Source organism: Ascaphus truei, chromosome 3 (genome assembly GCF_040206685.1).
Source record: "Ascaphus truei isolate aAscTru1 chromosome 3, aAscTru1.hap1, whole genome shotgun sequence".
Taxonomy (NCBI): Eukaryota; Metazoa; Chordata; class Amphibia; order Anura; family Ascaphidae; genus Ascaphus; species Ascaphus truei.
In genome coordinates this window covers 140,825,688-140,849,893 of record NC_134485.1, presented here as the reverse complement: position 1 = coordinate 140,849,893, position 24,206 = coordinate 140,825,688, and the positions used below count along the sequence as shown (strand labels likewise).

The 24,206-nt window shown below is 47.5% G+C and overlaps 1 protein-coding gene across 5 annotated transcripts in view; it reads left to right on the top strand.

Moving 5' to 3' along the window:
* RPH3AL (rabphilin 3A like (without C2 domains)) overlaps positions 1-24,206 on the top strand; it is a 692,976-nt gene that overhangs the window by 187,099 nt on the left and 481,671 nt on the right. Inside the window, exon 1 of one of the 5 annotated variants that reach the window (XM_075589574.1) lies at positions 23,137-23,192. The exons of 3 other annotated variants lie outside the window; for them this stretch is intronic. The gene's annotated coding sequence lies outside the window, so the exon portion shown is untranslated. Of the gene's footprint in view, positions 1-23,136; positions 23,193-24,206 lie in introns of those variants that run through there. One more of the 5 variants, XM_075589572.1, reaches the window with a different exon arrangement.

Below are 24,206 nucleotides of genomic sequence, written 5' to 3'. Positions count from 1 at the left end.
ACCCCAGTACGAAAGCAGCTTCCAAACAGTGCTATTGCAGTAGAGATACCTGGTCTGACAGAGCCATAGACTCTGTATACATTAGTAGGTGGTGGCAGTATGCCTGCTTTCCAGTATACGAGGAGTTACCTTCACTGATTAGGCAGCCCACAGGTGATTCTAATTAAGTAAGCTCACCTGCTTTTAAAAGAGGAAGAGGAAATGCCTCTGGGGCAGCAATCTCTCTCAGACACGGAGAGAGGACAGAGGAGAGCTGACAGACAGACACAGGCTGCTCATATTTATGCTGTCCCGAGGGGAATAAAGCTCCTAGGTAAGGAGCCAAGTGGTGTTACCGAATATTGTTGGTCTGGTCTAGTTTAACTAGCCAGCCAGGTAGATAGATTGAATTTTTCTTTAGTTAGTTTCCCTAACGGGGATAGGCTTTTGGTTTATGTTTTGTTTTACTTAAAGGGACAGAGCACCCATTGTTTTGTTATATTTTTGGACAAATAAAGCCACCAGCATATTATTTCACCGGAAGAATTGTGTTGCCTCCTCACTGACCAGAGTCATCCTGTCACACCGGACAGGCATCACTTTGGACTTCCCCACACATTGAAGAATTGGACAGGTTAGAAAAGGTAATACGTCAAGATAGAGAGGCCCAAGAGGATAAGTCTACAGGTTACCAAACAAAGAGGTTATGGGGGTCACTCAAAATGGATAAACCCTCCACCAAGGTTAAACCGCCCAGGATCAATGATACTGGATCACACACAGGTGGTCACCCTTGTCTCCAGGAAGAAAAGCTTAAATGAAGACTTGGTAAAGTGGAAAAAGGAGCTTGAGCCAGGAGTCTTCTGTGGCAGGGAGGAAGCTAACCACTTCATGTAAAGACTGTGTTTAGAAAAAGTCCTTCACAAGCAACTAAAGTGTTCTGAATACAAGCACAAAATAGAAAGGACACTGGTGTTACGCCGGTGCTGCCCGCAGACCAGACCCGTCCCCTGAGCTGAAGGGGGAAGTGGTAATACACGCACCCGCAGCAAAGGGAGCGTGTCCGGAGTGTGGTATGAAGCGTTGCCAGGCCAGGTGTTGTAAGGTAGACAATACTTGCCGGTACCGGTTGTAGAGATAGAGTGAAGGATGCCTCGCCGAAGTCAGGAAGTGGACAGTGGAGATAGGTCGTTGTCCAAGCCGTGTTCAAGGGTTTACCAGAGTGAGCGTTGTCCAAGGAGTGCCGAGATCGAGACCCAGAGGGGGTAGTCGTACAAGCCGCGTCAGAACCTGTGAAAACACTGAGAGAATCCAGAAGTACTTCCATTCAGAGACTATGTCGAGCAAAGACTGAGAGCAGAGAGGAGCAAGATAAAGCAGGAAGGTCCAATTAGGAATGGAGGCGGGACAGGAAGAGCTACAGGGAGACACTGCAGATTGGTGCAGGCATAACAGGCCAGGTGAGTCTTGTTGGTAACCTGAGTATGCCGTGCAGTGTGCGGGGGAAGAGCCTGAGGTCCGGGGGACGGGAAGAAGAGTGTGCAGACTGAGCGTGCTCCGTAACTCGTGTACGCGCGTGAACCGAGCCAGTGGATGGTGCAGGTGTGCGTGCAGGTGTGCGTGCAGGAGGGCGTGGGTGCGCCCGGCGCTGAGCAGAGGAATCGCTGAGGGGAGTGATCCCACAACGGCGGCAGGGGCGAGGAGCCGTGGAGGCCGGTAAGGCAGGATTGTTTTGTGTGTCCAGGGACTCCCTGCGGGAAGGGGGTGCTCTGTGTGGGGACCGTGGAGAACGTCGATTCCTGACAGTACCCCCCTCTTCAGGAACGGCCTCAGGACAATCCAAGAATGGTTTCTCTGGAAACTTTTTCCTGAAGGACTTAAGAAGGGCCGGGGCATGAATGTCCTTTGAAGGTACCCAGGATCTCTCTTCAGGGCCAAAGCCCTTCCACTGTACCAAGAACTGGAGCTGACCCCTGGATACGCGAGAATCCAAAAGAGAGTGAACTTCATATTCCTCGTTATTATGTACAGTAATGGGATCCGGTTTACGAGTCTGATCCGGAAAGAAGTGACTGGAGATAAATGGTTTTAAGAGGGACACATGAAAGACATTGGGAATCTTCATACTGGGTGGTAGTTGGAGCTGGAATGCCACGGGATTGATTTGTTCGCAAATAGGGAAGGGACCCAGGAACTTAGGTGCCAGTTTAGGAGATGGTACCTTGAGGTGGATATTCTTAGAGGAGAGCCATACCAAATCCCCTGGTTTGTAACTGGGCGCCGAACGACGACGACGATCGGCCTGTAGTTTCGATCTGCGGGAGGAGTTGAGAAGGGTAGACTGAATCCTGGACCATGCGGTTTGGAGGGAAGAAATGGGTTCATCTACGGCTGGTACTCCAGAAGGGATGTTGGGGATGGGAAGACAGGGAGGATGGAACCCATAATTTATAAAGAAGGGCGACTCCCGGGTGGACTCGTTTTTTGAAGAATTGACGGCATACTCTGCCCGAGAGAGGAGTTGAGCCCAATCATCCTGGAAAGCGGATATGAAACATCTCAGGTACTTCTCCAGGGATTGATTGATTCTCTCCGTTTGTCCATTGGACTGAGGATGATAGGCGGAAGAGAAAGAAGAAGAGATGCCCAATCTCATCGTGAAAGCTCTCCAAAATTTGGATACGAACTGAGAACCTCTGTCAGAAACAATGGACGAAGGGATCCCATGAATCCGGAAAATCTGCTCCGTAAAGATATCAGCAAGGGCGGGAGAGGTGGGCAATCCTTTAAGTGGAATGAAATGGGACATCTTCGAGAACCTGTCCACGACCACCAAGATAGTGTTCATTCCTCTGGACCTGGGCAACTCCACGATGAAGTCCATCGAAATGTGGGACCAGGGGCGGTCGGGAACTGGAAGGGGTAACAGAAAACCCTGAGGCTTTTGACGAAGAGTCTTGCTTTGAGCGCACGTGGGGCAGACGCGGGTAAACTCCAGAATATCTTGAGACATCCTTGGCCCCCAGAAATTCTGACGAATGAGATCAGTAGTCTTCTTAAAACCTGGATGACCTGCAGATTTAGAGGAGTGACCCCAAGACAGGACCTCTGGAACAAATTTGGAAGGTACAAAGAGTTTGTTGTTGGGAACCACCAAGTCCTTGGGAATGCGTCTCTGGGAGTGCAAAATCTTGTCAAGATTCTTGAAAGAAGACGTGGCGAGAATCCTCTCATGCGGAAGGATAGTCTCCAAAGATTCCTCTGGCCTCTCTTCAGAAGAATGTATACGGGAGAGTGCGTCTGCCTTAACGTTCTTGGTCCCAGGGATTTAGGAAAGGTGAAAATCGAATCGAGAAAAAAAAAGAGCCCAACGAGCCTGTCATGGACCAAGGCGTCGAGCGTTCTCTATGTAAAGAAGGTTCTTGTAGTCCGTGAGAATAGTAAACGGCTCTTTCGACCCCATCAGCAGGTGTCTCCACTCTTGAAGAGCCATCTTCACGGCCAGAAGTTCCCTGTTACCCACGTCATAGTTCCTCTCGGCAGACGAGAATTTCTTGGAAAAATATGCACAGGGTTGTAACTTATCTTGGGGCGTGGGTCTCTGAGAAAGAACGGCACCAGCGCCGCAATCAGAAGCGTCGACCTCCAGGACGAAGGGAAGTTCAATGTTGGGATGACGGAGAATAGGATATAAGGCTTCCTTGAGAGTCTCGAAGGCAGAGATGGCCTCGGATGACCAAGCAGAAGGATCAGCTCCTTTTTTGGTGAGCGCAGTAAGGGGTGCCACAATGGTGGAAAAACTCCGTATAAACTTACGATAATAATTAGCGAACCCTAAAAAAACGTTGTATGGCCTTGAGAGAGTTGGGTCTTGGCCATTCAGTGACTGCTTGAAGTTTACCGGAGTCCATCATAAAGCCCTCATCAGAAATTATGTACTCCAGGAACGGAGTAGAGGTCTGATGAAAGGTGCACTTCTCCAGTTTGGCGTACAAATGGTGTTCACGGAGACGGGAAAGGACGTAGGAGGTGTGGCGTATATGGTCCTGGAGATCTTTGGAAAAAATCTGGATATCATCCAAGTATACAATAACAAAAATATTGAGTACCTTACGAAAGACGTCGTTGATGAAATCCTGGAAGACAGCGGGAGCATTACATAAACCGAAAGGCATCACCAGATATTCGTAGTGTCCACTACGCGTGTTGAAGGACGTCTTCCATTCATCCCCCTTCCTGATGCGCACCAAGTTATAGGCACCACGTAGATCCAACTTGGAAAAAATCTTGGCCTCCTGTAATTTATCGAACAGTTCGGTAATAAGGGGAAGGGGGTAACGATTTTTAATAGTTATGTGGTTTAAACCCCTGTAGTCGATGCAAGGCCTCAACGACCCGTCCTTTTTCTTGACGAAGAAAAACCCAGCCCCTGCTGGGGAGTTGGAGGGACGAATAAAGCCTTTCTTGAGATTCTCCTGGATATATTCATCCATAGCGTGAGATTCTGGTAACGACAAGGGGTAGGTCTTGGACTTGGGTAGGGAGTAACCTGGAACTAGATCGATCGGACAATCGTAAGTCCTGTGTGGCGGCAAGAGTTCTGACTGTACCTTATTGAAAACGTCCCGGAATTGATGGTAAACGGAAGGTAGAATAACTTCGGGAACAGAGGTATTGGCCAGCAGTTGATGAGTCTCGCCTGACCTCGGCACCCAGGAAATGGGAGCAGAGGAAGTCCAGTCAATGAGAGGATTGTTAAGCTGTAGCCAAGGAAGACCAAGGGTGATGGGTATCCCAGGAGTGTGAATGGCATCGAGAACTAAGATCTCCTTGTGCAGATGTGAGGACAGAAGCAAGGGAGCCGTCTCTAAGGAGATGTGGGCCGGGGTAAGAGGACGTCCATCGATACCGACGAGTGCGATGGGAACCTTCTTTCTCACAAGTGGTATGCGGTTTAACCTGGCGAATTCAAGATCCATGAAGTTTCCTCCAGTTCCTGAGTCAATGAAAGCGGCGGTAGAAGTCTTGAACTTATCGCCTGAAAGGGAGACTGGAAATGTAAGTTTCTTAGGGAGTTCACCTTTAGAAAGGGGACGTGGAGACATTACACCCAGAGAGAGCCCCTATGTACTCACTGGGTGTTCCCGTTTCCCGGACGCAGTGGACACTCCCGAACCAGATGTTCCATGGATCCGCAGTAGAAACACAATCCCCCGGCGTGGCGGAACTGCCGTATCGGTGTGTGGATGCGTTGTACCCCCAATTGCATTGGCTATGGCAACTCCAGTGCAGGACGAAGAGGTATGGTAGCACTTAGGGGAGCAGGAGTGTTGCTGGGAGTACTGGAGAACGGAACTTGAAAGTTATGGAAGCGAGTGCGCTGACGCTCAGAGCGGCGTACCTGGATACGTTGATCCACTCGGACAGCCAAATCAATGAGGACCTCCAATTGATCCGGCCTGGATTGGCGAGAGAGTTCGTCCTTGATGGGATCTGCCAGGCCTTGCCAGAATACGGAAACGAGAGCCTCTTGTCCCCAGTTAGTCTCGGCTGCTAGAGTCCGGAATTCCACAGCATACTGTGTCACCATTCGCCATCCCTGAGTGATCTGGAGGAGAGAAACAGATGCCATCTCCCGACGAGCGGGAGAATCGAATACTCGTTGAAACTCGGCTTTAAATGCCAGGTAATCTTGAGTAAGGTCAGAACGTCGCTCCCAAACCGGGGAAGCCCAAGCCAGGGCGCTGCCAGTGAGGAGGTTATAAATTATGTAGGCTACCTTCTTGCGATCAGTATTGTAGAGATGGGGGGCCATTTCAAACTGCACCTCACACTGGTTTAGGAAACCCCTACAATCTTGCGGTTCACCTGCATAAGGCTTAGGGGGTGGAATCCTTACATCTGAGCTGCTAACTGCGCTTGCGGAGTGGAGGCTTACATCTGGCGGGGTCGTGGTCGGTACCCTGTCTGAGAGTACTGCGACCTGGCGTGTAAGTGCCATAATTTGGTCCGCCATGGCCTGGTTTTGCTGAAGCAGATTGGAGAGAAACTGTTGAAGTTCGGTCTGGTCTGCGTTTTGTGGGCTCGACATAATGCCCACAGACCAGACCCGTCCCCTGAGCTGAAGGGGGAAGTGGTAATACACGCACCCGCAGCAAAGGGAGTGTGTCCGGAGTGTGGTATGAAGCGTTGCCAGGCCAGGTGTAGTAAGGTAGACAATACTTGCCGGTACCGGTTGTAGAGATAGAATGAAGGATGCCTCGCTGAAGTCAGGGAGTGGAGAGTGGAGATAGGTGGTTGTCCAAGCCGTGTTCAAGGGGTTACCAGAGTGAGCGTTGTCCAAGGAGTGCCGAGATCAAGAGCCAGAGGGGGTAGTCGTACAAGCCGCGTCAGAACCTGTGAAAACACTGAGAGAATCCAGAAGTACTTCCATGCAGAGACTATGTCGAGCAAAGACTGAGAGCAGAGAGGAGCTAGATAAAGCAGGAAGGTCCAATTAGGAACGGAGGCGGGACAGGAAGAGCTACAAGGAGACACTGCAGATTGCTGCCGGCATAACAGGCCAGGTGAGTCTTGTTGATAACCTGAGTATGCCCGTGCAATGTGCGGGGGCGGAGTCTGAGGTCCGGGGGATGGGAAGAAGAGTGTGCAGACTGAGCGTGCTCCGTAACTCGTGTACGCGCGTGAACCGAGCCAGTGGATGGTGCAGGTGTGCGTGCAGGTGTGCGTGCAGGAGGGCGTGGGCGCGCCCGGCGCTGAGCAGAGGAATCGCCGAGGGGAGTGATCCCGCGACGGCGGCAGGGGCGAGGAGCCGTGGAGGCCGGTAAGGCAGGTTTGTTTTGTGTGTCCAGGGACTCCCTGTGGGAAGGGGGTGCTCTGTGGGGACCGTGGAGAACGCCGATTCCTGACAACTGGTTAAATGCGCCAGACACAAGGACTGTATCCTCTTCAACTACGGCCACATATTGGGGACACGAACTGTTAGTAAGGTGGCAACCCTCGCTGGGTCATATCAGGAGTGCCAGATGGTGGCCCAAAGGCAAACCCCAAAATTACTGGGAGGAGTGAAGGGCACCTGAGGAAAGTGTTCCAGTCCCAGCATGACTGAGGGTTCTCTACCTCCAACCATTCTCGTTTCCACCCGCAGTCACGTCTCAAGAGAGAGTGAAGGAATGGGCTATCCACAAATGGAAGATATGTGACAGGACCTTTCCGCGGATTAAAAAGGCAGCCAACCTAGAGTCTATCTGTAGTTGATGAGTCCAGCAAGGAGCTGGTTAATTGCAGCCAGAGTTAATTAACCAGTCTCCACCTGGTTAATCAGGCAGGTTTAAAGTTGTGCTGCATTAACTGCTTGAGGGAATGTGTTGCCAGAGAGTTCCCAGGGACCCAGACTCTCTTCTATTCCAGGATACAGCGGACCCTGGAACACGCAAGAGGGTGAACCCCCCCACTCCCACACTTACATCAACACAGACCTGGAGACTGATGTAAAGAGCACCTGCTTACACTGGCGACACACTTTATTCGAGCTCGGCTAGTCCCACGAATTCGGGTATACCCGGGTGTATTGAGGTTTGTGACTGTTTTCTGCCCGAGTGCATTGAGGTATTTTCCAAGCAGGGATTGAAGCATTTTATTCCCGCTGGCTGCAATACTGCACAGTATATATATATATACTGCATTACAATTCATGAATTTATGCCATCTGGTAGACACGCGAAGCATTGCAGCCTATTAAATCCTAATCATTATCATTTAACAGATTAGCCGCCCGTCAGCCAGGCATGAACCCAGGCTGGGAAGGCAAACGCAACGGGGCTTGTCAGAGGTGAGGAGCGGTGCATTCCAGGTATCTGCCAGGTACATACTGGGTATTTGCTCGAATAAAGTGTGTCGGTGCAGTACCTCTTGGTAAGGTACCTCTTCGAACTTTGTGGTCAGAGGTTGGAAAGAGGCATAGCCTCCCATCCCTTCAGATAGGGACTAGGAAGGCCTTTAGAAAGGGATAGGCCTGTTTTTGTTATGCATGTTGATATGAAGCTGTAATGTTTAAAGGTGTGGGCTAAATAAAAGCCAATATTATTTTCTGTCACATACCTCTCCCTGGTTATACCCATGCACATGTCTCCTACAATATAGCTGATGAGAAATACTGTAACAACTCACATTTATTTGTTTCTTTTGCTATCAACATAGTCAAATAATAGTTACATTCGCCATGGTTGCATCAAGCAGGTTTCTGCGATTTCACTTACTCTGTGCATAGATTATTCATCGTTGTTCTCGGCATCTTCCAAACTGCAGGTGTTCATGTTTCCAAGGCTTTGCTCTGTTCTCTTAGAAAAGCTTTTAACAATCATTCCATCCCCTGGAAATGGTTCTCTGATTAGATTCACTTTTCTTAAAGCTGCTCTTTCTCTTTAGAAGGTATCCTATTAGCTGAAATCTACTGCCTTAAGTACCCTACTTTCATTCAGGTCTATTCAGTCTTTTCATATCTGGCTCCTGCCTTAATTGCTTTATAGCAGAATAAAATCTGCACTTTCACTGCAGTTAGTGAAGCAGTGCTGCTTTTGTTTGAGGTCTTCCGGGGTCTTTCTGTTTCAGAAAGACTATCTGTTTTGAATAGTACTTGTCAGACTAATAAAAACATGTTATCAATTGTAGATCTTCTAAAAACTGCTTTCAAGCTTCACCAGAAGCACCAGAATCTTTTTTTATCTAGGTTATACTGGTGCATTCAGTATATCCTGAATCCCCATCATTGTGAGGGCATTATCCTCACTTTCATAACACTCATCCTTACCAATTGTGCCATCAATAGTTAAACCCTTTTACTTATACAGTACCCCTATGCACCTTCAGCGCTACCTTACACTCTGGTTGCCACATTTAAGTTTTTGTAATTCAGGATGTTCAGTACAATACACACACACACAATCCCACCACCACAACCCACAAACAATCTGCACCCCCACCACACACACACAATTTCCACCACCACATCACACACAGATACTTTTACTGTGGGGGAGGCCAGAGGCCGGTGCCGCTCCGGTCTTGCGGGCATACGCAGAAGTTGGGCCCGACTTCTGGAAGGGCCCAAATTCCGGCGTCGACCAACGCACAGGGGTTGGTAGCATAAAGGGAAGGCCTGGCAGCCAACAGAGGGCCAGGACAGTTGTTCAGAGGCCCAGGACAGAGGAGGCGTATTGTTCCTTTGTTTTATGTAGGCAAATAAATATTTTTTATCTCCTTGATCTGGTGAGTTACCGATATTTTTCCTGTCAGTAGAGCGTCAGTCATCTCGATCACTCTTCTATTTTTGTTCCAGCTCTTCCCCCCTGACAATATAAGAAATGTATGCCTCCCAACAGAAATTTTAGGAACAATTAAATGGAAAAAGAGACAATCCCCTTAAATACAGGATGTCTGGCAACCCTACCTTACATTATCTGACTCATAGGTGAATCAGCCAATTGAGACATCTATTTTGTCTTCTGTTAAAAAAAGATATATATATATATATATATATACAGTAGTCGACAAATCACCAAAAAATCTACTCGCCACACAAAAAAATCTACTCGCCACCTAGTACCAACCGTGTGCTGCTTGGGCCAATAGGAGCTCGCCACTATGTTAAATCCACTCGCCCGGGGCGAGCAAATGTATAGGTTTGTCGAACACTGTATATATATATATATATATATATATATATATATATATATATATATATATATATATATATATACTAGCTGAGAGACCCAGCGCTGCCCGGGACCAAAACCTCCTGCTCCCTCCTCTCTCCACTCCCCCCGTCCCTCTCTGCCTCCCCCCCCCCCCCAGCTCCAGTCCTCCTCCCCCCCTGTGCAGCGTCGGCCATTCCCCCCCTACCTACACAGCTCCGGGCGTGTCACCCACCCCTACACAGCTCCATGCGTGTGTGTGTCCTTGCGCCGCTCCGGTCACCATTCCCCCCACCCCGAGCAGCTCCGTTCCCCCCCCTGCGCAGCACACAGTGAGACACACACACAGTGAGACACACACACACAGTGAGACACACACACAGTGAGAAACACACACATAGCAAGAGACACACACACAGCGAGACACACACACACACACAATGAGACACACGCACACACACACACAGTGAGACACACACACACAGTGAGACACACGCACACGCACACACACAGTGAGACACACACACAGTGAGACACACACAGTGAGACACACACAGTGAGACACACACAGTGACACACACACAGTGACAGACACACACACACAGTGACACACACACAGTGACACACACACACACAGTGACACACAATCACACAAACACACACTGTGGCACACACACATACTGTGACACACACACACTGTGACACACGCACACACACTGTGACACACGCACACAAACACACTGTGAGACACGCACACACACACACACTGTGAGACACGTACACACACACTGTGAGACACATGTCCTCGGGCACCAACAACAACTGCAGTGAGGATGCCGCAGCCCCGCCCCTCCCCCCCACCGGGGAACACCAACCCCCTCCGTCAAGTCTCTGAGCTCCCACCGGTCCAGAAGACGCCTCTCTCCTATCTGGGCACTCTGCCCGGTCGGTCCCGGGCGTGGGGGGCGGAGCATGCAGCGCAGGACGCCGGGCGACCTGGAGTGTGCGCGAGCCGGCGTCGGGAGGATGGTGAGCCACCCGAGGAGCAGGAGCAGCCGCGGTCCCGGGCGTGGGGGTCAGAGTATGCAGCGCAGTCTGCCGGGCGCATGGCACCCCGGAGCATGCGCGAGCCGGCGTCGGGAGGACTGTGAGCTGCCCGAGGAGCGTGAGCAGCCGCAGCGTGCGCGCACCGCCAGGCCGCTGGATGGCTCAGAGCACACGTGCAACATGCAGGTGACAGGGGGGCACTGGGGAAATGGAGGGGGGACAGACACAGGGGGCAGTGGGGGGGGAGTGATACCCGGGGGCAGGGGGACTCAGAGGGAGACAAAGAACAGGAGGGAGAAGAAGAGAGTGGCCGGGCGGCGGTGCGAGGAGGAGGAGGGCCGGTCGAGGCCACAGAAGCAAGCAAGCCAATGAGAGGGGGGCGGGCCACGGAGCAATCTGATTGGCCAGAGGCTGAGTGACAGACTGACGGACCAATCAGATTGCCCATAGGGACAGGCACATACAACGTTTTCAAAAAAATATATATAGATATTCATTTGTATTGAATATCGTGCCATTTATTTCAAAACCGTGACTTTGTTTTATACAATTCTGAAATAGCAGAAGTAGTGCTTCATTGCATAGTATACAGTACCATGATAATTACAAATATGATCTTAACAGTCTCAATTACAAACTATACAGTACATTGAAAAAGGTTTATATTGAAATAATAGTGACAAAGTAATTAACCTGAAAAAGGACCTGTATCCATCAAGTTCAAAGATTTTTTTTATTAAAGGATCATTAAGGGAAACGAAAAACTTTTTCCAATTACAGTACGTTTTGCAGGTACAAACAATTAATTACTCATTTCAGTATACAGTACAATGTATCTCCATATTCAATAATCAACCTACCTGTCTGGTGCTTGTAGCTATGTAGTTTTATATAAAGACGCTTCCTGACTCTCCATTTAGCGTTTAAGCAGCAGTGTTTGCACCCTTCAGGCCATACTTCACTTGATGTATTGAAGCAACTCATTTCTTCTGTTTTATATGTGAGTGAGAATTGTGGTCTATAAAGTAAGTGTTTTTAATGCATTGGTTTTTTTTTGTGCTAATCTTGAATGCGCTTATTCTGTTTTTTCTATTTTTTGCTGAGATCCCCTAGAACAGGTGTTCTGAACCTGAGGACCATTGACCCCCAGGGGGAACATGTGATATATCTCGAGGAGCGAAAGGTATATTGGGCATATATATATATATATATATATATATATATATATATATATATATAAAATATGTACCATATTCCCAAAATAACTTACAAAGAAAAGTATCTATTTGATTTTAGATGTTATTCTGTTGTCAATATGGGTAGATATATCCCATTCTGACCAAGCGAGCTTACCAAGTTCTAGGCCCGTTTATCATAACCTACCTCTGTGAGTCAGGATTTTCTGTGCTTTTAACAATAAAGACCAAGTGAAGGAACAAGCTGAAAGTCGAACATGACATGCATGTTACTCTCTCAAAGATGTCACCTAGAATGTACGTGTTGGTTGCTAATAGCTATAACTCCCAATCCCCTCCCAACAGTGCTTACAATTTTTAATTTGTTCCAGTATCTGAAGAGGATTTTACACACGTGCGCTTAATATTAAAACCATAATATTAAGGCCATATCCCACAGATTTGTAACCTGCTAGGTTGTCCCAGTCTACAAAAGTAGGCAAACAAACATTGTCTCAAACTACAGAAAAATGTGTCCACTCCCAATTAAGCGATTAATATAACTAGAAATTTCCTCTGCGAAAACCACTTCATGGTACAGTAGCTACCTGATTAAAAGTTTGAAATTAGATAGTGTGAAATGGAACAGGGGCAACTTACTGGTGCAATATTAAACAAGCTACAGTTCTCTGGAATAGGGGGGTGACACTTTAAACTGGTGTAGTCCCGGTCCCCGTTTGTGCTCCGGTTCCCCTCGCTTACCTTGCCGGCAGGTGGGGTGTTATAAGGGGGGCGAGCGCATCGCCCCAGCTCGCGGTAGTCTCCGGCTGAGGATGTCGCCATCTTGCACGAGGTTGCGCATGCGCAGTGAGGGCAGGAGTTGCGGAGGCCCTCAGACAGCTTGCGCATCCGCAGGAGGACCCGCGTGGCCATTACATGTCGCGCATGCGCAGGGACACGCGCACGAAGCCATGGCCAATAGGAGAAGGCTCTTGGTAAGGAATACAAGTCCCATGAGCCTCTGGGACGACCACCTGATGCCAGGGAGCCAATAGGGTGCCAGGATTCTTCTAGGAAGGGAAGTAGGAGGCAGACAGGGGAGCATGCTGGGCAGTTTGGTCCAGGAAGGGAAAGGGGTAGGAGGTGTCTGTGCAGAGAGGCAAGTAGCCTCTGCACTAGGCCTGAGAATTCCCCTAGGCCCCAGATAGGCCCTGAGTCACCATACAGCTTGTGGTTGCTGTAGGGACAGGCCCTAGAGTAGGAAACCTGCCCCATTAGTGCTAATAGTTCAGGGACACAGCGGATGCTGCAGTCCCTTAGAAGAGGTTTGGGACCAGGCCTCTCCATAGACAGAGATACTATCCAGGTGGGATCACCTCGGAAGGATGTCACTGAAGGGATCGCGTGTCGGCGGATCCTTTTTGAAGTTGTCTGCTGGCCCGAGCGCTCCTAACCCCACACTAAGTGCACCAACTATAACACTCTCTTTATAGTGGGCCGCGCGGTCACCACACACTGGGGTTTTGGGTGTGGGACATTGGACACGGTGTGGGGGCACGGTGGAGGGTTGCGTCCTGCGAGATGCTTTGATTAGTTGTACTATTAGAGAGAAAGGGTATGTGATTGTGATGCATATATATATTTACAATGTTATATTAGTAAAGGTACCTGTTATTTTATTTCAAGTGTGCACATTATTGTATTGGGTTCCTCAGTTCCACAAATGATGAGGCTGCGCTCGTCCGTTGGCTTCCAAATGTCTGTCAGGGCTTCTTTCTCCCGCAGCTCCTCCACTCTCAGGTGATCAGCCGGGACAATAGTCATCCAAAAATTTCAAAAAAAGTAGGAGCGCAGATAGGACAAAGTATTAGACAATCATCCACTTTTATTGACAAACTGAACATTTAAAACTCACAATCAAATGCTGCTGCATACACGATGAGGGTCCCACACCCGTCCGTCACTACCACCGTCACTGCCCCTACACAGACCTCCTCCCTAGCACCTCGGATCACTGCTGGATACCGGAACCGGAAGTCAACCTTGTGATTGACTGAAGGATAGGCGGGCTATCTCGCGAGAGTGAACGGCTTAGCTGGGGCAGAGCACTCAATGCGTGACGTCTATGGGGGCCGTCTGGGTTATGGATACCTCTATCAAGCAGGTATCCCACTCTGTAGGAGACGTGTGTACCTTTGGATCTATTCAAACCCTCTAAGCGTTTCGCGCTCATTAGCGCTTCATCAGGAGGTGATGGGGCATGTTGGGAGGCAGCCTTTTATAGTCTAACATCCCCTAATTACCCCTAACACTAAAAACATGTGTGTACATGCCAAAAACATATTCTAATGGTATTGTGAACAAAGACAAACATAAAAACATTGAAAACATACTCCTCACATACTTAACCCATTTAAATATCTAAAAATACTCTAAAATATTCTAAAATATATTAACAAATACAATACAACCATTTAAAATACAAAATTACATATACAATTAAAACATTGGAAACCTAATTTTAAATGCAATCCAACTTTGAACACATCTACAGCCTCATTAAAAATGACTAGTCCTTACTACCTCATTCAATTCATAATCATCTAACCCAATTAATTATCCTTATGTGATATATATATATTCTCTTAGTTCATACTATATATTCCAAAAATTTCTCCTAACTATAAAGGGGGTTAACCAAAAATAATTAATTAGACCTAATCTTTACCAATAACATAAATCTGTATATATACAATTTAAAATATATACACACACATCTATTTATTTATTTATATTTTTTTTTACCAGGAAGTAATACATTGAGAGTTACCTCTCGTTTTCAAGTATGTCCTAGGCACAGAGTTAAGACAAATAATACATGTTTACAAATACAGTTACATATTGAGCAGGGTATACATTACATACAAGACATTGCATGCACAGTTAAAGATAATTTATGTTATGGGTGTATGAAACAGTTACAGACCAGATTAAAATGTGTGACAGCCTTAGATTTGAAAGAATTTAAACTGGTGGTGGATGTAAGAATCTCTGGTAGGTTGTTCCAATTTTGGGGTGCACGGTAAGAGAAGGAGCGGCCGGATACTTTGTTGAGCGTTGGGACCATGAACAGTCTTTTGGAGTCTGATCTCAGGTGATAAGTGCTGCATGTGGTAGGAGTGAGGAGCTTGTTCAGGTAGCTGGGTAGCTTGCCCATAAAGAATTTGAAGGCAAGACAGGAAAGGTAAACTTTGTGCCTAGACTCGAGTGATGACCAATCTAGCTCTTTGAGCATTTCGCAGTGATGTCTGTTATAGTTGCATTGGAGAACAAAACGACAAATTGAATTGCAGAGAGGCTATGGCTGTGTGCATATAGGATTGTGTCATCTGCATACATGTGTATTGAGGCTTCCTGACAAGCTGTGGGAAGATCATTGATGAACACTGAGAAGAGTAGGGGCCGAAGAACAGAGCCTTGCGGGACGCTACAGGTGATATCCAGGGGGTTAGAGTTAGAGCCAGAGATGGACACATGTTGGGATCTACCTGATAGGTAGGACTGAAACCAGTTTAAAGCATGCTTCCCTATTCCATGGCTCTGTTGAGCAGGATAGCATGATCAACAGTATCAAAAGCCTTTGCAAAATCTAGGAATACTGCACCAGTGAGTTGACCCCATTCCATTCCACACTGGATTTCATTGCAAACTTTTAGCAGGGTAGTTACGGTAGAGTGTTTTGGGCGAAAGCCAGATTGGAATTGGCTAGGGAAATTTGTCTTGTTATAGTAATCGCTTAATTGGGAGTTGACACATTTTTCCATGACTTTGGATAGGATTGGGAGAAGGGAGATTGACCTGTAGTTTGAGACAGTGTTTTTGAAGATTGGGACAACTCTGGCAGCTTTCCAGGTCTTAGGGATATAGCCTGTAGACAGGATAGAGTTGACTATGGAAGCAATTGGTTTGGCAATTGCTGGGGCACCAAGTCTTAGGAACCTAGATTGTAGTAAGTCAGGTCCACATTGGCTGCTTAGTTTTAATTTGAGAAGCGCTTGTGTAATCTCCTTTTCGGATACTAGGCCAAATTGAAAATTGTGGGCAGTGTTGGGAGGGGGTGGGGCTATAGGGGTACTCCCAGGATGAGATTCAGGTTTGTGGTTTGGGTTGCGTTTCGCTAATAAGTTAGTAGCACACCCCACAAAGTAATCATTGAATGCATTTGCAATGTCGGTGGGGTTTGTCAGAGTAATATCGCCCTTAGTGATATTACTTGGGTGTTGATGGTTAGAAGGCTGAAATATGTTGTTGATAACCTGCCAGAAGTTAGCTGGGTTTGATGTGTTCTGGAGGAGATTGTCAGAGTAATATTGTGCTTTTGCATGCCTTTTTTGCCTTGTGCACATGTCCCGCGGGCATCTGTAGTGATTGAGATCCTTGGTAGTGCCAGTTATTTTGTGGCTTTTCCACATGGCATCCCTAAACTGGTAGAGTGCAATAAGGTCAATTGTAACCCATGGAAGGTGAGCACCCCGTACCTTTATTCTGAGTAGTGGAGCATGGGTATCACAGAGCTTTAAGAACTCGGATTGGAAATAGTCGAGCGCAAAATCAGGGTCAGGAATTAAATCGATTCTGTGCCAAGGGCAGTTGGTAAGGTCAGCCAGAAACTGTTGTGGGTTAAAATTTCTAAATGTTCTAGTGTGGAGAACTTTAGGGCTTGATTGGGGCGGTTTAATTTTCCTTACACAGTACACTATTGCATGGTCACTGCAAATGTCAGGAACGATGCCAGAGGATTTGATTCTGCTGGGATTTGAGGAGAGAATCCAGTCAAGCAAGGAATGGTTGTGCGATTTCAGGTTTGTTCGTGTGGTTTGGGAAATGAGTTGCGATAGGTTAAGCGACTTAATTTGTGTGTGGATTTTGTGGTTTTTAGGGTCAAGCCAATTGAAGTTGAAATCCCCAAGAACTAGCAGCTCACTCTTCTCGTTCAGAGAGGAAATGGAGCCAAGAAAGTGGGTGATATCAGTCAGAGATTGTAGAGGGGCTTTAGGGGGCGGTAGATGCCAGCTAGCAAGCTGGGCTTAGAAAAGGGGAGGCAGATTCTGCCAACTAGGATTTCAAAAGAGGTTGGTCTTGGGGGGCAATTTAACAGTGTAAATTGTAAGGTGTCTGCAATATAAAATAACACCCCTCCTCCTCTCTTTGACCTATCTCTCCTAGAAATGGAGTATCCCTGAATGGCAATATGTGCATCAGGGGTTTAGGGCTTAGCCATGTTTCTGTAAGAACGATGGCTTTTGGTTTATGCATACTGCTGCGGCCGAGTTTATTCGAGCATTTGCCCGTTCTCGGCCGCAGCAGTAACCTGGCGCCGAAGCAGCGGAAGAGCGCCCTCCGATCGGGGCGCTCTCCCTCCCGCTGCCGGGTCCGCCGGGTCCCCCGGAACCCCCTGCCGCCGTCCCCCACATCGCGGGACACCAGGGCTCCCTCGGGGAGCCCTGGACGCGCGTGCAGGGGGCGCTGGCACCCGATGATGCGTGACCGCGCATTGGTGACGCGCGGCACGCCGAGGGAGTGGGGCTAGCAAGCCGGGGCATCCCCCGGCTTGCGGAACTAGCCCTGCTCGGATTAAGTGTGTCGGTAGTGTAGGGCACCATGCTCTTAGTTCATCCAGTTTGGGCAGCAGACTCCGAATATTTATATGGGCGACAGATAGCCCTTTTTGGAATTTGAAGGGGGTATTCTCAGGGGTATGGGACAGAGTTGAAGTGGGAGGACCTGGGTTAGGTTCAATATCACCTGCTAAAGAGAGTAATAGTATGAGTAGAAATTTGAGTAGTTGTTTGCAAGTTGTTACTTTATGATGTTTGCCATTTGAATGTGCAGTGGTTGGTGTGCTGGTTTTCAGGGTTCTCCACCAACATTCAGTAGATAGTGCAAGGCGTTTCAATAATCCAGGGTGTATGGTGATGTTGGGCGTGGGCCAGGAGGGAGGCGTTTATAGTGGATAGAGAGAATAACATTTCAATGAGGCCATGAGAAAGAACAAAGTGGAGGTAAAAAGCAGGTTCATTATGCCAGAGGTAGGTAATGCTGCATGGAGCTGTTGTGAGCCAAGTGTGTGTGTGTGCAGACTAAACAGCAGGGATCATAGTGTGATCAGAATAGCTCACCGTTTGTTGCCATGTGCAGAAGAGTTTGTAGAAGGATGCAGTCCCCAGTCACCTCTAGTCAAACTATAGTCTAACTATATATTCTCACTTAAAAGCTCACTTTAAGTGCCTCACTATATCATGCCAATGCAGTATAATGATGTGTGTGTATATATTTTAAATTGTATATATACAGATTAGAATATGAAGAGAATGCAATTAGATCCATGTCATATCAACTGAGGTTATTGGTCTTGCAGGAAGAAAGTAAGTATATTAACTATAATAACTATAGTCTAACTATATATTCTCACTTAAAAGCTCACTTTAAATGCCTCACTATATCATGCCAATGCAGTCCCTGCTAATGCAGAGGGGATATTGGTTTTATATAGCTAAAGCAGTCACATGACCATCCCCCTCCCCAATAAATCAGCTTGCTCCAGTTGGTCAATTAACAGCACAGAGTTATTTGATATTCAAACATACCAACTTATCAATGCTAAAGGCCGCTGGGTAAATCTTTTAAAACAGGACTTGCACATCAGGGACATACCAACTTATCAATGCTAAAAGCCGCTGTGTAAATCTTTTAAAACAGGACTTGCACATCAAGGACATACCAACTTATCAATGCTAAAGGCCGCTGGGTAAATCTTTTAAAACAGGACTTGCACATCAGGGACATACCAACTTATCAATGCTAAAGGTCGCTGGATAAATCTTTTAAAACAGGACTTGCACATCAGGGACATACCAACTTATCAATGCTAAAGGCCGCTGGGTAAATCTTTTAAAACAGGACTTGCACATCAGGGACATACCAACTTATCAATGCTAAAGGCCGCTGGGTAAATGTTTTAAAACAGGACTTGCACATCAGGGACATACTAACTTATCAATGCTAAAGGCCGCTGGGTAAATCTTTTAAAACAGGACCTGCACATCATGGACATACCTGTGAAGAGAATGCAATTAGATCCATGTCATATCAGCTGAGGTTATTTGTCTTGCATGAAGAAAGTAAGTATAGTAACTATATTAACTATAGTCTAACTATATATTCTCACTTAAAAGCTCACTTTAAATGCCTCACTATATCATGCCAATGCAGTATATAGATGTGTGTGTATATATTTGAAATTGTATATATACAGATTAGAATATGTTTTTGGCATGTACACACATGTTTTTAGTGTTAGGGGTAATTAGGGGATGTTAGCCTATATAAGGCTGCCTCCCGACATGCCCCATCACTTCTGATGAAGCGCTAATGAGCGCGAAACGCATAGAGGGTTTGGCTGAATCCACAGGTACACACGTCTCCTACAGAGTGGGATACCTGCTTGATAGAGGTATCCATAACCCAGACGGCCCCCATAGACGTCACGCATTGAGTGCTCTGCCCCAGCCAAGCCGTGCACTCTCGCGAGATAGCCCGCCTAACCTCCAGTCAATCACAAGGTTGACTTCCGGTTCTGGTATCCAGCGGTGATCCGTGGTGCTAGGGAGGAGGTCTATGTAGGGGAATTGACGGTGGTAGTGACGGACGGGTGTGGGATCCTCATCGTGTATGCAGCAGTATTTGATTGTGGGTTTTAAATGTTCAGTGTGTCAATAAAAGTGGATGATTGTCTAATACTTTGTCCTCTCTGCGCTCCTACAATTTTGTAATTTTTGTATTGGGTTCCTCTGAGGGGCAACTCCCCCTCTGTTGGGATCCCTCCCAGGTGGAGGCTCTGCATCAAGTAGTGGTAATATATCCCCCCAGGCTCTCTGTGGCAGAGGCTCAGGCCCTGCGAGCCAACAGGTTAATAACAGTATTAGTAGCCTTTCTGTATTCAAGGGGAAACAGGGCTACACTGGGTTTAACTCCTAAAGTATCTATGGGGTAGATCCCAACATTTGTCTGTCTATCTCCGGATCCAACTCTGACATTCAAAACGTATTCCAAACTGGGTCTAATTTGTAGGAACAAATCCTCTGTTAGCCTGCTTGTCAGAAAGTGTATTGCACAGCAGATGCTTATGCCAATTATAGTATGAGGACATAGTATATGGTACAGCACCCCAAATTCACCTAAGCAAACTAGACACCCTCTACACCTCAACATGCCGCTTTGTCCTACAATGTAATTACAACACAAACCACTGCAAAATGTAACAAGACCTAGATTGGCTATCACTTGAGTCCAGGTGCAAAGTACATTTTTCCTGTCTTGCTTTCAAATATTTTCTGGGCTAGTTACATGGCTATCTGAACAGGTTCCTCACCCCTACTACATGCATCACTTATCACCTTAGATCTGATTCCATAAGACTGTTCACGGTCCCACGCTCCCACGGTTTAACAAGGAAGCCGGTCGCTCCTCCTTCTCTTACTGTGTGGAACAACCTACCACAAAATCTCAAAACCGCCTCAGTTTAAGTTCTTTCAAGACTTCAGCTGTCTCACATTTTAATCTTGTCTGCAACTGTTAAATACACCCATAATATATATGGTCTCTAACTGTCCATGAAATAGCTGTAAATATTAAATGTGACTATGTACAGTATTGTCATTATAAGTCTGCACCCAGGACATACTTCAAAATGAGAGGTAACTCTCAATGTATTATTTCCTGGTAAAACATTTTTATAAATAAATAAACAGCAGCAGTCTTCGAACTAAGACTATGTTTTTACATTATGAGTTGTGGAACTTATTCTGTGATGGAATGAATTTTATTATGAAAAAGAATCCTCGTTTGGATTCTCAAAAAAGGTTTTTGAGTTGTTTCATTATATCTTTGTCATGATGCTGTCAGGATCCGTGATCCTCGACGTGCTCGGCGCACTCGTCACTTATCCCAACCTGTGATCAGGCCTCCCGCTCCTTCCGTCAGCCATGACGCTTCTCTTCCTTCTCCTGGGACCAGCCGCCTTGTTGGTGCGCGCGCGCATCCTGCGTGGAGGTTAATACCATGCTCTCCGGTCCCGCCTCCAGACTCCGCCCACACGACAATGTCATCAGTGCACAGCACGCACACGCGTCGCACGGTCAGCACGCGCATGAGCAGCGTCATCTCTCCACCTCTTGGATCCACCCCACACCTGTCTCCTGCCCCGTTTCCTCCTATCACACTCACTCTCTCTGACGCGCCTCCTCCAGCCTGTTTTCTCATTGGTCCCTGTGTCCTATATAAGCTCAGCCGGCCCACTGGCAAATTGGCTGAGTATAAACCTTCCTATGTGTGAAGTGTTCACTGCTACCCTTGCCTCCACAGTCTTGTCTTGCATTTCGGTTCCTAGTTCCTCTGTTTCAGACCTCGGCTATTCTTCTGGACTCTGCTCTTCTAAACTCCTGACCCCGGCTACCAACGACAATCTGCACCTCTCCAACCCTGACCTCGGCAAAGTACCACGACGATCCGCACCTCTCCAATCCTGACCACGGCTAAGTACCTTCAACGATCCGTACCTCTCCAACCCCGACCTCGGCAAGTATCTCTGACCATCCATACCTCTCCAACCCTGTTTCGGCTAACTCTACCTATCTACACTCCAGACGCGCCCACGTGGCTGTGGGTTGATTTTATATATCAATCCCCACCTCGGCCTCGCGGTCACGCCTTGTTTGTGGTGAACACTCTGTTACAGATACACATAGTTTAGTATAAAACTAATAATGACTGTCACTATTGAGAGGGGGTACGTGACGTCTCACACTGAGACAAAGCGATACGCAGACCGAAAATATTTCAGAACCACAGCCCTAGAGATATTTTGAAGGCTTGAGAAACCCATACTTCAAGGACACAGCTATAGCAAGAGTACATGCACTATTATTTTTAACTTATTTACATATATCTTATCCATAGGGAAGCCTGGGTTGAGCAGATTGTTTTCTTCACTTGTGTAAGTTTTCCTCTCTGAGAAGGAATCTAATATTTTCTTAAATGTTCTCAATGTTTCTGTAATCACGTGACGTCTTCAGGGGTAGTAAATTCTACCGTTTTGCTGTTAAGAACCCTGTTGTCTGTTGCTTTTGACATCTCCTTTACTCTATTCTGGACAATCTCCAGGAATGAGCAGGATCCTCACAAAATCTTTGTGCAGCTGCAGAGACCATCAGTTTCCTCTGCACTCAGGCCTCCAAACAGGATAACCCACTCACATGCTTGACACTTTGCTGGGGCCAGGTACTGTCCATAGTCCTGGACTCTGGCGAAGTGTTGTACAGTGACCCCAAAGTTGTTAAAGTGGCTGGAGGAACACTATAACCATGGAATTTCAGGGTTCAATTGAACCCTTTTTGACACTGGGCCTCTGACAATAGACTCACCTGTCCCCACATTAACAGCTCCCCGCAGGGCACCAACAATTAGCAATAACTCCCCAAAAACGTTCATACTAAACCTGAATTATGCTTCAACAACCACTAAGAATATTTATGGTCTTACCCTCGGGAGTCCTTGGTCCCCAATTTGCTAAACAAAAAAGTTGTAATTAGCACAACATTTTTTTTATATAAACATGTGTCCAAAAATATGGTTAATCGTTTTAAAAAAATGTACTCTGTTCAATTAGAACCTAAATGCAAATAGTAATAATAACTTTATTTCAAATAGTGCATTAGTATAGTGCGCAGTACGTAGCACTATAAATAGTATTTTTACAGACAATGTCCCTGGCCAGATGGGTTTACAATCTATGATTTTGGTGCCGGAGGCACAGGGAGATAAAGTGTGTTGCCCAAGGTCACAACGAGCTGACACTGGGATTTAAACCAGGCTTCCCCTGATTCAAACTCAATGTCATTGTTCTCAGAGTCAGTGTCTTTACTCAGTGAGCTTACAGTGTACAGTGCTCATTAAGGCCGCTGACGGAAGGAGGGCCAGGACAAGTGTCCTGAGGCCAGAGGCCCAACTTCTGTGTCCAGATGCTAGGCCTCTGGCTGCCCTCACAAGGCTCTGACTCCTGGCTCTCCCCAGCTGCTGCCTGTCTCTCTCCCGCTAGTGTGCACAGGAAGCTGGATGCACCTGTCAGTCAGGCTCAGCTTCCAGCACACACCAGCGGGAGAGAGAGGCAGGCCCGGCATGGGAAGAGGCAGGCAGCTGCTTGGGAGAGCAGAGAGCCAACGCCTAGCAGTGGAAACCAGAGGTAAGTGGTAATTGTGTTTGAGTGGGTGTTGGTAATTGTATTTGGGGGGGAGGGAGTTGTGGTAATTGTATTTGGGAGGGTGGTGGTAATTGTATTGAGGGGTGGTTGTTATTGTATTTGGGAAGGGTTGTAATTGTATCTGGGGTGGTGGTAATTGTATTTGGGGGGTAATGGTAGTGTTGTTTGTATCTGGGGGGTGTATAGTGGTGTTTGTATCTGGGAGGTGTTTATATCTGGGGCAGGGTGTAGTGGTGTTTGTATCTGGGGGGGATGTGGGGGTGTCTTTATCTTGGGGGGGGGTATGTGAAGAGGTGTCTGTATTTGGGGGTGTAGTGGTGTTTTCATCTGGGGTGGTGTAGTGGTGTCTTTATTTGAGGGGCAGTGTTTTTTTGTTTTGGGAGGGGGCATTGTGTGTGTGTATTGGGGGGTGATTATTGCAAGGGGGGGTAATTATTGTGTGGTGGTGGGGTTTGTATGGGTAGTGGGGGGGGGGGGGGAATTGTGTGTGCGGCCAGGGGAGGAGACGGAAATGAGTGTGAGGAGGTGGGGATTGAGGAAGTGGGATTGAGTGAGAGGGGGTAATTGAGTGATAGCGGAAGGGGAGGGAGAGTGAGAGCAGCGTGTGTGTGTAAGGCCCAGGGCATGGTTAGTGCTTGCTTGCTCTCGCTTGCTCTCGCTTGCTCTCGCTTGCCACTGAGCCCCTACAGCCGCAATTAAAGCGGCTTTAGTAGGGGCTCGCGCATGCTTTCCCTTGCTTGCTGAGGCGCGCTTGAACAGAGCCGACAGTGAAATTTTAAATTCACGCGCTGACTCCGCTCACGTGACGCCTCAGCAACCAATGGAAGGAGAGCAGGGAAATGTCAACGGGGTCTGGCGCCAGCGGAGTGAGTGAGTGTGTGTGTGTGTTGATGTGCGGTGCTGCCAGCCTGCGGGAGATGGAGGGGGCTTGTGCCGCCAGTGGGGGGGGGGGGAGCGGGTGATGTGCCAGCCTGCGGGAGATGGAGGGGCTTGTGC